This window comes from Oratosquilla oratoria, chromosome 11 (genome assembly GCF_046742065.1).
Source record: "Oratosquilla oratoria isolate Oo_2021 chromosome 11, ASM4674206v1, whole genome shotgun sequence".
Lineage (NCBI taxonomy): Eukaryota > Metazoa > Arthropoda > Malacostraca > Stomatopoda > Squillidae > Oratosquilla > Oratosquilla oratoria.
In genome coordinates, this window is record NC_134787.1 from 4,033,120 (window position 1) to 4,047,103 (window position 13,984).

Below are 13,984 nucleotides of genomic sequence, written 5' to 3' on the forward strand. Positions count from 1 at the left end.
ATATTATTGACGGTTTAGGGATGGTATTGAAGAGCCACTCGTGTTTGACCTGTGTATTAACATAAGAATGAAGGAGACTGCAAGAGACCATAAGGCCTACACTAGGCAGCTCCGTATCCATCACCACCTGTCATCCACCCCATCCATAAAGTTGTCTAATCGTTTCTTAAAACAACTGATAGTTTCAGCGCTGACTACATAGTTACTAAGTTTATTCCATTCGTCGACCATCCTATTAGTAAACCAATTCTTGCCTATTTCCTTTTTAAATCTAAATTTGTCCAGTTTACAACCATTACTGCGAGTCCTGCCCAGTTGTTTTAATATGATGACCTTGTTTGCATCACCCTTGTTAAAGCCTTTGATCCACTTGAACACCTCTATTTGATCACCCCGCACTCTGCGTCTTTCCAGAGAGTGTAAGTTAAGGTGCAGCCTCTCTTCGAAAGATAAATTTCTGAGTCCATGTATCATTTTGGTCATTCTTCTCCGTACTGATGCTAGTGATATCTTCTATATATTGTGTTATTCAATACCATCCCAACACCGTCAATAATATTGTACAATACGAAATATTGGGCAATAATATTGATCGTGTAAGGCCCGCCTCAGTTGTGGATAGCGCTGGAAGGATTGACTTCCTCTCAACTCGATAACGAAGTCCAAAAAAAATGTGATTATGGTTGACGTCAGACGATTTTATTCAGTTGAGTGGACTTGCCAAGCCTCCCCTGGAACGACATTGAGATTAGCCAACTTTGGCCAGAACGATGTCTGTAAAGTGTGTCATGGATTGAATCCTTTGGGTGAATTGACGTGATACTGGAAGAGAACATGGAACACCTGGTCGCAATATTTTACAGAATTTTCTTCCGGGTAAGGCAGGCGATTTTATTCAGCTAAGTGACGAGAGGGATGTTCGCAATGGACGTTTCGACACAATATAATAAGACATGCATTGCATTTATTTATTTATTTGCACGTTGTTTGCACACACACACACACACACACACACACACACACACACACACACACACACACACACACACACACACACACACACACACACACATGAAAGGATCTAATAAAATGGGATAGTAGAGATACAAGAGGACACAGAAAGAAAGTCAAGAAAGACAGTTATAGAAGAGACCTGGAAAAGAACAGCTTTCCCCACAGGGTAATAGACGTTTGGAACAAGTTAGATGAAAATGTGGTGTATGCAAAAACGATACACGAATCTAAAAACAGTCCAGATAAAACGAGATATGAAGACGGGACACCACGAACATAGCTCCCCTTCCCATAAAATACAACTAGGTAAATACACACACACTCAGATTGCACCACGTTTAAGCATGCCACATCCTGATGTCTGGTGCACATTACATGATGTTACACCACAGGACGTCATACGTCATACCGCTGCGTTAAAAGCTGCCTCACACCTGGTCAGATGATGATGATGATGATGATATTGAGATATTGATGCCGCTCTCGTCGAAGATAGAGTCGTCAGACGTGTGATAACAAATCTAAGAAGCGGGGTTCGGTGTGCTTGCTCGATCGCTCGCTCGATTGTCAGAAACTTGTCTGCTGCGTAGGCCTAGAGTGTGTGACTCACCCGCTGCGTGTACGTGGGGCAGGAGGGACGCGAAGACAAGAGGGGCTTGGAGGGGAGGGGAGGGAAGGGGAGGGGAATGGTGGGGTGGGGGTGATTGGGTGGTTGAGGGAGACTGGAGGAAGCAGCAGGTAGAACCGGACTCTGAAAGCAAGGCGGCAATCAGCATCAGCGAGACTTGAATTAGCCTTTACAACAACAATAACAACAACAACAACAGGTGAGGAGTTTTCGCCAGGAGGCTCTGAACTGCGACCAAAGTTTTGACCTTTGCGCTGGGGAACGAGATTCGTCGAGTTTAGTCCCCTCAGCATAGCTGTTTTAATCGTCGGCTCGCCATCCCCACGTGTCGACGGGTTTAATTATCTTGTCGACGTGCAAAAGTTGCCAGATTTCCACACGTGTGGAGGCGACTCATTGTCGATGACGTCACCAACGACGTCAGGACGGACAAGTAAGCAAGCAAGCGAGCGAGCGAGCGAGATGGCGAGTCGGCATAACGGTTGTAACTCGCCAGCCCCCAGCGCCCTCCTCTCAGCCAGGGTCGATTCTCGGCCAAATGGAATAATCTGATGTGGGCTTCACTCGACCTCGTCATGCGCTCGACTTTGTCCTAAGAACATAACAGAAGAACATAAGAATGAAGGAGACTGCAAGAGACCATAAGGCCTACACTAGGCAGCTCCGTATCCATCACCACCTGTCATCCCCATCCATAAAGTTGTCTAATCGTTTCTTAAAACAACTGATAGTTTCAGCGCTTACTACATGGTTACTAAGTCTATTCCATTCGTCAACCACTCTATTAGTAAACCAATTCTTGCCTATTTCCTTTTTAAATCTAAATTTGTCCAGTTTATAACCATTACTGCGAGTCCTGCCCTGTTGTTTTAATATGATGACCTTGTTTGCATCACCTTTGTTAAAGCCTTTGATCCACTTGAACACCTCTATTAGATCACCCCGCACTCTGCGTCTTTCCAGAGAGTGTAAGTTAAGGTGCCTAAGCTTCTCTTCGTAAGGCAAACGATATTATTCAGTTTCTGTGTGTGTGTGTGTGTGTGTGTGTGTGTGTGTGTGTGTGTGTGTGTGTGTTTGGACGGGAGGAAATAGTATGACTTTTGGTCGACCATGGGCCCTTTCATTACGAGTCTGCCTTCGTGGAACGAGTGCAGAATTGAGGGCTGCACTGGCAGAGCATGAATGTTGGCACGGAGGGAGATCTTTCGGTCCATAACGAGGTCGGATCCAGAAAGAGAATAAAGATGAAATAAATAAGAATAGAGTGAATGAAGAGGTAAACAGTACAGAATCCTTCGAGAGCGCCATAGGGTCAGGAAGGTTAAGCAGAGGAAAACACAAGAAAATGCGTCAGCGTGGTCGAGTGGTTATACCCAATGTCGGATTACGTCCCCGCCATCTTACGTCACACACCCTCCCTCCCCCCCCCATACCACTGGAGCCCCCACTGCCCCCATTCCCATCCCCATGGAAGAAGATGATAAGAAATAAAGGTTATTGCAAAACGAGATAAGTATATTCAAATCCAAAATCAACAAGGGGCCCCCTTTCCATGGCTCTGCTTTATAGATGTGATTCAGGAGGTCCTTGAGGATAGAAGCGCTGGTGAGTGGTGGGTGACACACACACACACACACACACACACACACACACACACACACACACACACAATGCAGTATGATTAAAGCATTCCGTCGATGGGTTTGCAGGAACGACTAAAAGCGACAAAGAATAAACAGATGTCGCATGACTGCGGACACTCAGGCTAGGGAGGGTGATTAGAATATTTGATGTGGAGGACGAAGGACATGGAGGGACACTCCTAATCCCTCAACCTTCGTCGTGCTAAGCCTCCTCCCGAGTATGGAGGCTAACTTAAACCCCTGTGAGTGACCGGTTGTGCCTTTAGGTGATTGAATTTAGCATGGGCCATTGAAAACAGGACCTTAGATAGCGCCATCATGAAAATAACAAATGGATTGGTGGAGTTCATGGCGTCAACCAGAATAGAATCACGAAAGTGCACCGTCGTAGCGAAAGGAATTAAGAGAGATTTTTCTCGCTGACTTTGTCCGCACTGCATGAAGGTCAGATTGCATCCACGGATCGAATTGCTTGACGTCATACGCGGCCAGTTGTAAATGCCTCGGTTTTGAGTTCTACACACACACGTTTCCTGTTGGCCTGAAATTACACGCTCTTGGCCTCCTCCTCCTCAGTCCGGGGATGGTCCACCAGCTGCATGAAATCGCGTGAGCGCAACCAAAATAAGGTGTAGCAAATTGAACTGTAGATTAGAAGCGGCGCACGGAGATATATCAACCCTCTCTAGTTCAAGGCGCTGCGCAGCATCATGAAACCGTCTTGTATTAATCAGAGTAATGTATAGCGTAAGAGGGGGAGGGATGGAGCTCCGAGACGATGCCTGTCTGACCTGCGTCGAGATAGTCTTATGGAGCGCGCTGCGGGCTTTAAAAACTTGTTGCTGTACAGGGGCTCTCTTTGCTCGATGAGCCGTCGAGATCCCAGCCCGGGTTCGGAGCCACGGGTGCGGCTCGGCAGGGCAGGGGCAGGATCTTTGTCTTCCCTCCCTACCCTCCCAGGGTCGGTGGATGCTGCCCCGTGGGACTTCTTCCCCTTTTGCCAGCGGGGAAGTTGCACCTCCTTGCACATGGAGCAGTTGCGAGCTCTTGGAGGCTCTGCAATTGCAACCTGCGCCCGTGTCTTCGCCCCGAGGGGCAGGCAGGCCTGTAACTGCCGAGGTCTTGTGTCGTGTATTTTGCAATATTGCCCGTTGTTCTTGTTGCCATGGCTAATGATGTTGACGCTTTGTTGCAGGTAACGTGTGGGTGACGTCAGAGCCGACCCATGATTGGCGCCTGTAAGTGTTTGGCCTCTCCACATCTGTTTGTTTGGTTGTTTGTTTGTTAGGCTGTGGTCGCTGCGGCGGCAAGGATGCAATTTTCCGTCGATGATATGCCTGCGGGGTGGTGCTGCGTGGGTAGACACGTGCCTGTCACACCTACTAAAACACACACACACACACACACACACACACACACACACACACACACACACACGCGCGCACGCACGCACGCACGCACCCGCACCTACCTCCTCACACTCCTTCACTGTCCCTCCCCCCCCCTCTCTCTCTCTCTCTCTCTCTCTCTCTCTCTCTCTCTCTCTCTCTCTCTCTCTCTCTCTCCCTCTCCCCTTCCCTCTCTCTCCCCCCTCTCTCTCCTTCCCTCTCTCTCCCCCCCTCTCTCTCTCTCTCTCCCCCCTCTCTCTCTCTCTCTCCCCTCTCTCTCTCTCTCTCTCCCCTCTCTCTCTCTCTCTCTCTCTCTCTCTCTCTCTCTCTCTCTCTCTCTCTCTCTGTCTCTCTCTCTCTCTCTCTCTCTCTCTGTCTCTCTCTCTCTCTCCCTCTCTCCCTCTCCCTCCCTCCCTCTTGTTCCCTCCCACCTCCGACCCACCCTGATGTATCCTACGAAAGAATGGAATCGATTAGTTATATAAATGGTGTCTGTGATTACTGCATATAGGTAATTTTTATGCAAGTTTTCTATGTTTCACACAAACAAGTCGGGCTCGTGGATGTAGCCAAGGCGTCAGTGGATGTTTACGTATAAGGCTGTGATGTTTTGGTTTGCGCGTGCCGGTGTGCGGTTGGTGATGTGTGTCGTCGTAGTCGGAGGTGCCCGCTGTAGCTCTCCGAGTCGCGAACTGGGTTGTTGTGTATAGTGGCAGTTTGTTTTCCTCCTCCTCCTCCTCCTCCTCCTCCTCCTCCTCCTCCTCCTCCTCCTCCTCCTCTTCCTCCTCCTCCTCCTTCTCCTCCTGGTGCAAATTTGGAGGACGCCGAGGAAATATATTCAGGCGGGGAGTGTTGCATTCAAAGTTGCATATTTTTCTTTGGACATGTAAATATTGCTTCAGTATCACACGACATGACTGCTCGACAGCGCAAGTTGACAGCGGTGACCAAAGAGAGAAAGAAGCGAGAAGAGCACTCAAGATCTCGACCAAGCTTTTACACCGTGTTTGTGTATACGTGCGTTTATGAGTATGTACGTGTGTGTGTGTGTGTGTGTGTGTGTGTGTGTGTGTGTGTGTGTAGAGCTGAAGGTCGAGAGCAAGGTGATTTAATGTCTATTTTTTTGTATAGGAAACATAGTAAAGATGAATGTTGAGTCGTTACAATACTACTCCCTTCCACAACGTTTCTTCTTACGCTTGTTTTCGTTTTTTTATTTTATTTTTTTCTCGTAGTGGTACACTGCTACTAGTGAGTGGTTATAATGAGGAGTTGGTACCGAAACGATGAAATATCTCTTCAGGTGTTTTATTTTGCGACAAGAAACCTGTGTGCTGCTTGGCATAGCAAGAACTCGGCTTCTCGTGGACACGTCGTTGACGTCTGCCGCCCTGTTTGTTATTGCAGCGCCGCCGTCGTTGTCAATCGTCGTTTTATGCAGTCGGTATTCGGGAGACTTCCGTGACATCCCTATGGACCAGAGTCACTCAGCATTCTTTAAGTATTGGAGATTTATTCTCCACTCACAATAAAAAGCTGATTTTTTTTTCTTTTTTTTTACTGTCACCTTCATTAAACTTCTCCTTTACCTCCTCTTAGACTCCGCAATACTTTTTTGTCTGTGAAGATTTCAATGTTGGCTTAGGCTTTTCTGATTTTGACTAGTGGGAGCTGCCTAGTGATTTACAGACGACGCATCGTTTATAATATAATCGACCAGAACTTGCAGGGAATGTACTGTAACGTGCCTCCTTTGCTTTGGTGGAAATGGATTGGATGTAGAAATCCTGTTCGCCCTTGGAATAACAAGGTTTGCGAAATCCGCACACTAACCAGAAGGTAGAATTTCGTAAGCGGAGAAAATTGGTCTTGAACGAAATAACCAAACTACAAACCCAATGTTCAGGGGATTCTTTCTTCTTCGTCTTCATCTTATTTTTCTTCTTCTTCTTCTTCTCGTCCCCTTCCTCCTCCTCCTGTTTCTCCTCCCCCTCCTCCTTCTCCTCTTCCCTCTCCTCCTACCCCTTCTCTTCCCTCTTCCTACCCCTCCTCTTCCCTTTCCTCCTACCCCTCCTCTTCCCTTTCCTCCTACCCCCTCTTCCCTTTCCTCCTACCCCTCCAATTCCCTCACCACCTCTTCCCACTCCCCCTCCCCTTCCACCTCCTCCCCTTCCCTCTACTCCCCTTCCCTCTCCTCCCCCTCCCTCTCCTCCTCCCCACTCATCTTTCCTCTTCTCCACCTCCTCCTTCTCTTCCCTCTCCTCCCCCTACCTCTCCTCCCTCTTCTCTTCCTCCCCCTCCTCCTCCTCCCACTCCTCCCCTCCTTCTCCCCCTCCTTCTCCTCCCCCTTCTCCTCCCCCTTCTCCTCCCCCTTCTCCCCCTCCTAACCCTTCCTCCTCCTCCTCCTCCTCAATCACTTCTCTCCTCCACTTCTTCCACCACTTTATTCCCTGTTCCTCCGCTTTCTCTCTCTCCACCCGCCCGCCTTCCTTTCTTTCCCTTCTGTCCCCGTTCCTGTCCATGTACTTCCATCCTCGGGTATCCTCTGCAGACGACTGCCACGCTCACTCGCCCTCTCCTGTCACATCCTTCCCTCATTCTTTATCACGCAGTCCTCTCTCTCTCTCTCTCTCTCTCTCTCTCTCTCTCTCTCTCTCTCTCTCTCTCTCTCTCTCTCTCTCTCTCTCTCTCTCTCCTACTCCTGTACTCATCCTTTATATAAGGCAAATGATGCACTTCTTTTGTTGCATATTGCACCGTGCCTTCCACACTCAGTCTCTATTTTTGTTTAGTTCTCTTGTCTTCTCCTTCCTTCCTTCCCCCCTTCATTACCTTGTTTCTCACCTCTCCCCCCTCCCCCCATTCTTTAATGGATGTCTTTCCGGGCCTGTCTCCCTTATCCCTCTTTCCGTCATTCCCATCTCCCTTTCGATAGTGACCTTTTGGGTGAAGCCTTCTTGCATTCGGTCATAGACAGAAGTCGGAATTCTGTTCCTGTTTGTATTGGAATAGTTTTTCGAATTCTGCCCAGGACTGTGGAGAACAGTTAGCTATTATTTTTATTTATTTATTTATGTATTTATTTATTTATTTTTTGGCTTCAATAATGAAGCTGAAACTAAGATCATGACTCTTGTGTTCATTTTGACCAAGACTAGTGTCTTAAACGAAGTTCAAGAATAGTTCGTAAGGTCCATTTACCTGTTAAAGTGAAATGCATAAAACATCAAGCTGAGGGATACGTAGGTATAATGGAATTCAGGTGTGCCATTTGTACATATATGTTGTAATTAGTGAAGAATAATATGTTTGAGATTTTGCCAACTCGAGCCAAGAAAATTTCTTGGCGACCGACCGGCCCTCGTAGAGACGGTGCCATTGTTTCCGGTGTTGGTGGCCCTCCGGTCATGGCACTACATGGCACTGCAATGAAGAGGGGAGGAGGAGGAGGAGGTGGGGGTGGTGGGGAGGTAGCAAGGCCCTTTTGTCGTACCACGGGGTTGGCCTGCTCCGGCTGACTGGCGGCCTATATTAACGGACGGCTCTTGGAGAAGGCGGCGCGAGGAGGTTTTATGAACAGAATGAGTCAAAACTTACTCCCAGTCCAGACCGGGGGTGAGGGTGGGGGGGCTGCTTGTGGGCGCCTGTCTGGCCGTACCTGCTTGTCGAGAATGTGTGTGTGTGTGTGTGTGTGTGTGTGTGTGCGCGTGCGCAATTTGGGTGTGAAACGCCATCACTATATCAGCTTTTGGGTTTTGTCTGACTACGCATCTTGTGGAACTGCATCTTTGAATGTTTGTAGTGTAAGCTCGTCACATGGAACAAATTGGTGTAACTTTACCTTGAAAATAGTAATTAGTTATTGGAATATTACCGATTATATTTTAGAAGGGAGGGAAGAGGGTGGAGGGGAGTGGATTATATAGGAAATGGAATGGATGGGAGTGGTTTTTATGCCTTTTTCTTTTTGGCTACCCCCCGTGTAAGGGGAAAAAAGCCTTTAGTATATGTATATATGTATATTTTAGAAAATGTAAAATAATCTGTGACATTTGGTTGTAGTGAACTATGATATATGTATGTGTATATATATATATATATATATATATATATATATATATATATATATATTTATATAAATGTGTGTGTGTGTGGAAATCAAGAGTGACAGTGTTGTTGTAGAGTTTGTATTGCAGCTTTTCTTTATCAGATGTAACACCTTTTTGGGGAGGCTTGAGGGTGTTTGGTAGGAGTCCAAAAGACCTTTTCATTTGTATAATCTCTGAGACGTCTTTCGACTAGACGCGGTCATCCTCAGGGAGGAAAGTGAAAAAAATTGTGTGTGTGTGTGTGTGTGTGTGTGTGTGTGTGTGTGTGTGTGTGTGTGTGTGTATAAACACGTAGAAAACCCATATTGTATAGCCTATGAGCCCCCAGATCCTTCTTCATTGAGTAACCTAGAAGACGGACGCGTAGTTCAAGTTGCATAAACTCTTGCTTACTGTGGCGCTTTGAAAACGGTTTTATTCATTTGAGGGACTGCATAACGTCGTAGTCATTCAAGACATGGATCATTAAGGCAGCTCGCACACCGGCTCAACCTACCTGAAACCGATGGCAACGAATGCCTAGACTCTATGAAAGCAACGTTTCCTGTACGTTTGACCACAAGGAATCAAGCACATGAATTTCTGAAAAAAAAACAAGTAAAGGAAAATCATATGTACAATATGGTACAGTGTATTGCTGTCGCAGAGTATAGGCATCCGTTGCGATCCGTTTCATGCAACTGGTTGCTTCGGTTTGCGAGTTTAAGAGGTTAAATGAAATCATGCGACAGGTTCCACAAGGAAATATGTAAGGAGTTGTGGTTTTCAAGGTTATTCATTCATGAATTATGACAAGTCATGGAGGGCCCATTTTGTATTGCAGAGGACATGCAGGATCTCGTCAGAAGGTTTTCAGCTGGGGGTCAGAGCTGCCACCTGCTGTACCTTTTGCACTTAGACAAACAAAGCAGGTGGCAACCACCTGTAGCCGTTGGGAATCGAATCCATACCTTCATAATTACGGGGCGAGATCCCAGGCCAAGGCGCCTCAAAGGCACGTTAATGTATACAGGACGTGACAAGAATGTGAGGAGACGCCACACCTGAAACGGAGCATGCTTGAGCGTAAGTTTGCGGCTAAAACGTTTCCGAATTCGGTTGGGATCGTGCTAAAGGCAGACACCGTCAAACTGATTAAAGCGTTGTATGACAAACCGTTCTCTGGTGAATAAGTAAATACAATTTTCTTTCCGAAATCCACGTATCGCGTAACGGTGATGGTCATCGCCTTGTCTCTCTTTGTCTCCGTCTTGTCTACCTGTTGTCTCGATCTTAATTATTCCGAACGTAAAGGCGTCTTTTCTCTCTCTCTCTCTCTCTCTCTCTCTCACACACACACACACACACACACACACACACACACACACACACACACACATACACACGCACTCACACACACAATCCTGTGGTATCCCTGCAACAGTAGAGATTACTCCTGTACTGGGAGATATTTATTATGCACCCCCCCCCCGCCTTGTAGCGAGAGAGATATAAGACTAACCATTGGTGAAAGAAATTCTTCTCTAAAGAGATTTTACACTGAAATACAGTTACCTAATCCATGCGGAGCGGCACTCCGCCTTATAATAGCTTTTTCTATGCGCGCCGGCAGATTTGTTTCAGACCCTGTTCACACCAGCGGTTCCATGACAGTGAAAGTCAGTGAAGGCGTTCACACAGATCCGCGCAGTTTTTCCTTGACTATGTGGTACTGCTAGTGTGAACAGGTCCTTACCCAGCTGAGGGAAACGACCCAACCTGTTACGGGTTAAGGCCTGTCTCTCTCGACTGACCTGTGCAAGGTAGAGGCTGTCGTCCTCAGGAGGTTATCTCTCTGCAATCAGCCGATTCTTCTCACCCGAGAGAAACACCCTCACCTTTTAAGGCTTACATATATTAAGGATGGAAATGCAAGATCAGAGCTAAATATAGCTTGTTCTTGTTGAATGAGCTCCTTCGCTCCCGAAGTGTCCCGGACTTGAATGAAATAGCCTGTCAGTAACCAGAGTAAAGGGTAGAGTGGCCGACGATAGTCAGAAAAAGATATTTGTAAGAAGAATAGGGAGGGCTAAAGAGAAGAAGGTAAGGTGAGTCTAGACAAAGAGAGGTGGAAGGGGATGGCGTGTACAGTTATCGTCCTTTGGGTGTGGCAGCAGCGGATGGTGGTGGGATGACCTGGCATCTCGCCCTCCTGTGGCAAAACCAAAAAGACGCCCTGTCCTTCATTCACTCGAACGTGACTTCCTACCACTCCCAAACTGATTAGAACCGTTCGCCTACTTACCGCTAGAACAAACTATGTAAATGTATGATCGCACCGACGGAGAATGCATTAAAACTGACATTTATGAGTAACGTAGAGAAGAAGAATAAATGGAAATAGTCGAACAAGTTGCTTGAAAAGTATGGACGGACCGAGGAGAACTGATACGTTGGTTTTGGAAGGGTGTGAATTTGTGGGAGAAAGCATTGGTCACGGGGGTGATAAGATAATACGGGTATAGGGTTGATGAAAAGAGCGTTTGGGTCAAAGGTGGAAGGTAATAGACGCACAGGTCGTCCGAGAAGGAATGGCGTGGGGGGCGAGAAGAGCGATTGGAGATAAGAGGGGTGGCTGAGAGGAGAGGGACTCGAGTGGGAAGTGGCAAATGACGGAGAATAGGGATGACAACCTTGGCAGACTGTTGAAAGCGATCGAGTGCATAGATGTGGGGACGCGTTTGTTAGGTAAGGGTGGGAGGAGGGGTGCTGGTTAATGGAGTGGAGGTGAAAGTGGATCATGTTGAATGTTTGTGGGTTCCGGTGACGGTAGTCTTGCCTTATTAACTTCACTCTTATGGGTCGCACCACCCCTCCTCTTCCTCCTCCTCCTCCTCTTCTTTCTCCTCCTCCTCCTCCTCCTCCTTCTCCTCCTCCTCCTCCTCCTCCTCTTCTTTCTCCTCCCCCTCCACGGGTTGACAAGATCTGCGGGGACCTCAGCCAGAACAAAATGTCACCAGGATAATGCGAAATGTAAGACATCGCCCGGTTGTGTGTATAGCGCACGCGCACACACACACACACACACACACACACACACACACACAGTGCTTTTTGTAGTCGTGGGAATACCTTTGTAATATTTATTTTATCGTTTTACTCATGGTTTGTATAATTTTATAATGATCTAGAAGAAAACGTTTTTTCCCTGTTTACCAGTCCTCTTCGAGTGCATTTTATATGTGTATATAGTGTACCTATAATAACGTATCGGAAAGTGTTATGACAGATCTTTTTTTTATTTCAAGGAAGGAAGAAGCCCCACTTGTCTAGCACAAATAATAACCTCACTCTCTCTGCGCGGCAACTGCAACCCAACGGAACTAAGTTGAGGAAACATTTAATCGAGTGTATATGATATTTCGTACATAGGACCCCTCTTACATGTGAATGTAACTCCAAGCATGGTTTGGTCGTGGTTCGTCACAAGAGCAGCTCACATGGGATAATCATTCGCCGTTGCTCGAGCAATGACCTTGGTTCTTGTCGACTTGTGTGCATCAGCGTTACTGCAACACGCAGAAGCGAAATAACCCTGATGTCTGTGACTCCACCGCGGCTGAACGAAATCATCCGGCGTTAGTTAGAATAAAATCTGAAGCAAAACTTGCTCACAAACGGGTCTATGAAGTTGGCCGTAACCTCCTTAAACTCAAGAGTTCTCCTTCAGTCGAATGTCATTGGCGTTAGGTGGAATGAAATATCTAAAGTGCGGCAGATCGGTAAATAACGATCTGCTGGGTAGATGAAGTGAGGTCAGATCTCGTATGAGGTCAGATCTCGTATGACCAGGAAGTGGAAGACCTTGAGTTTGATTGGACCTTCTTTCCGGCACAGAACCCAACAAGGTTGCCTCGGACAAGCCCGTGCAAGAATGAACCCAGAGAGATAGTGGGGGACGGCTTTACAATAGTGATAGTAGTATTAGGTTTGGATGTCTCATTGACTACTTGCTACATGATGTATGTCACGGACCTTGCTCGCGTCGCAGTGGACCGTGAAGCCGCCACAACCCCCCCTCCCCCCCGAAAAATTCCGTTGGCATGGTAACGATGGCCGTTATTTCCGTTAGGTATTTGTTATGGCTGACCCCTCCCCCTCTCCTCTACACTCACTCTCAAGACTCGCAGCATTCACGCACGCACGGAACTGTGGCGCTTTCCTCATATCCGGAAGACGAGATTAGCTTCACCACTTAGTGATAACTAGATTATCTTTGTAGAACTCACTCCTAACTGCGTCAGACCTCTGAACGTGAAACGCACATATGTAAATGGCCACACAAGCTAGGCAACACCGATGACGATGTAGATTTTCAGCCAAAGAGACAATCTTGTGACATATGCTGTGATTTACCGGATCCTCTATTCTTGTGGACAGTCTCACGCCCATCTAATCATAAGATTTGATTAGATAGGAGTATGATGAGTTGATCGACAAATTAAGCGGTTGCATGGAAACCCTGCCGTGCGAGATGACATTTATTTCGAACAGGTCATTTTGTTTATATCCATAGCAGTCCTTCGATAATGAATGGAGTAAGGAAGGGTCCACCTGCGTGCTACGGCCGAAGCCTTGGCAGGTGGTATGGGCTGCGGAACTGGAGCGAGCAATAAGCGGGGTACTAAATCGGGTTTGTTGTTATCATTTCTACAATTAATCGCAACCGATGATTGTTGTACGCGTTTTCATAGATATTGTGAGCAAATTGAAGGGATACATCTCCCACGTAGGAGTTTGGTAGGGACAGATTACTTAAAACTCCTTACACTGCCTCTTGCATTATCACACCCTCTTCTCTTTTTTCAATACCGTTTCCACAACTTTTGATTTAAAACTCGAGAAAAAATATTATTCTACTTAACTCTTGTCCATACCCTTGGCTTCAAATGCAATTCCCCTTATATTTTCCCGTTCATCCTCAGTAGCATCATTCCTGACCCAAACATCCTTCAACGTGACTTGATTTGATTTTTAATGGACGTGGACGCGAACCACCCCTGTTGTACTGGCTCAGCCAAAACAAATCTTCAATCTGATTAGTCGCTTCTTGAGTCATTTCCCATGACTGTGGAGGCAGTTTCTTCAGCATTCCGCAGCTTTTAGTCCCGGCTTTTCCTCCAGGAAATACGTGATCCTTTTTCCAGTCAGCAACAATGACAC

The 13,984-nt window shown here is 46.8% G+C and overlaps 1 protein-coding gene across 14 annotated transcripts in view; it reads left to right on the forward strand.

Annotated features, from left to right (window-relative positions):
• Mrtf (Myocardin-related transcription factor) overlaps positions 1 to 13,984 on the forward strand; it is a 314,147-nt gene that overhangs the window by 246,210 nt on the left and 53,953 nt on the right. The window contains exon 1 of one of the 14 annotated variants that reach the window (XM_076192255.1): positions 4,481 to 4,523. The exons of 12 other annotated variants lie outside the window; for them this stretch is intronic. The gene's annotated coding sequence lies outside the window, so the exon portion shown is untranslated. Of the gene's footprint in view, positions 1 to 4,480; positions 4,524 to 13,984 lie in introns of those variants that run through there. One more of the 14 variants, XM_076192259.1, reaches the window with a different exon arrangement.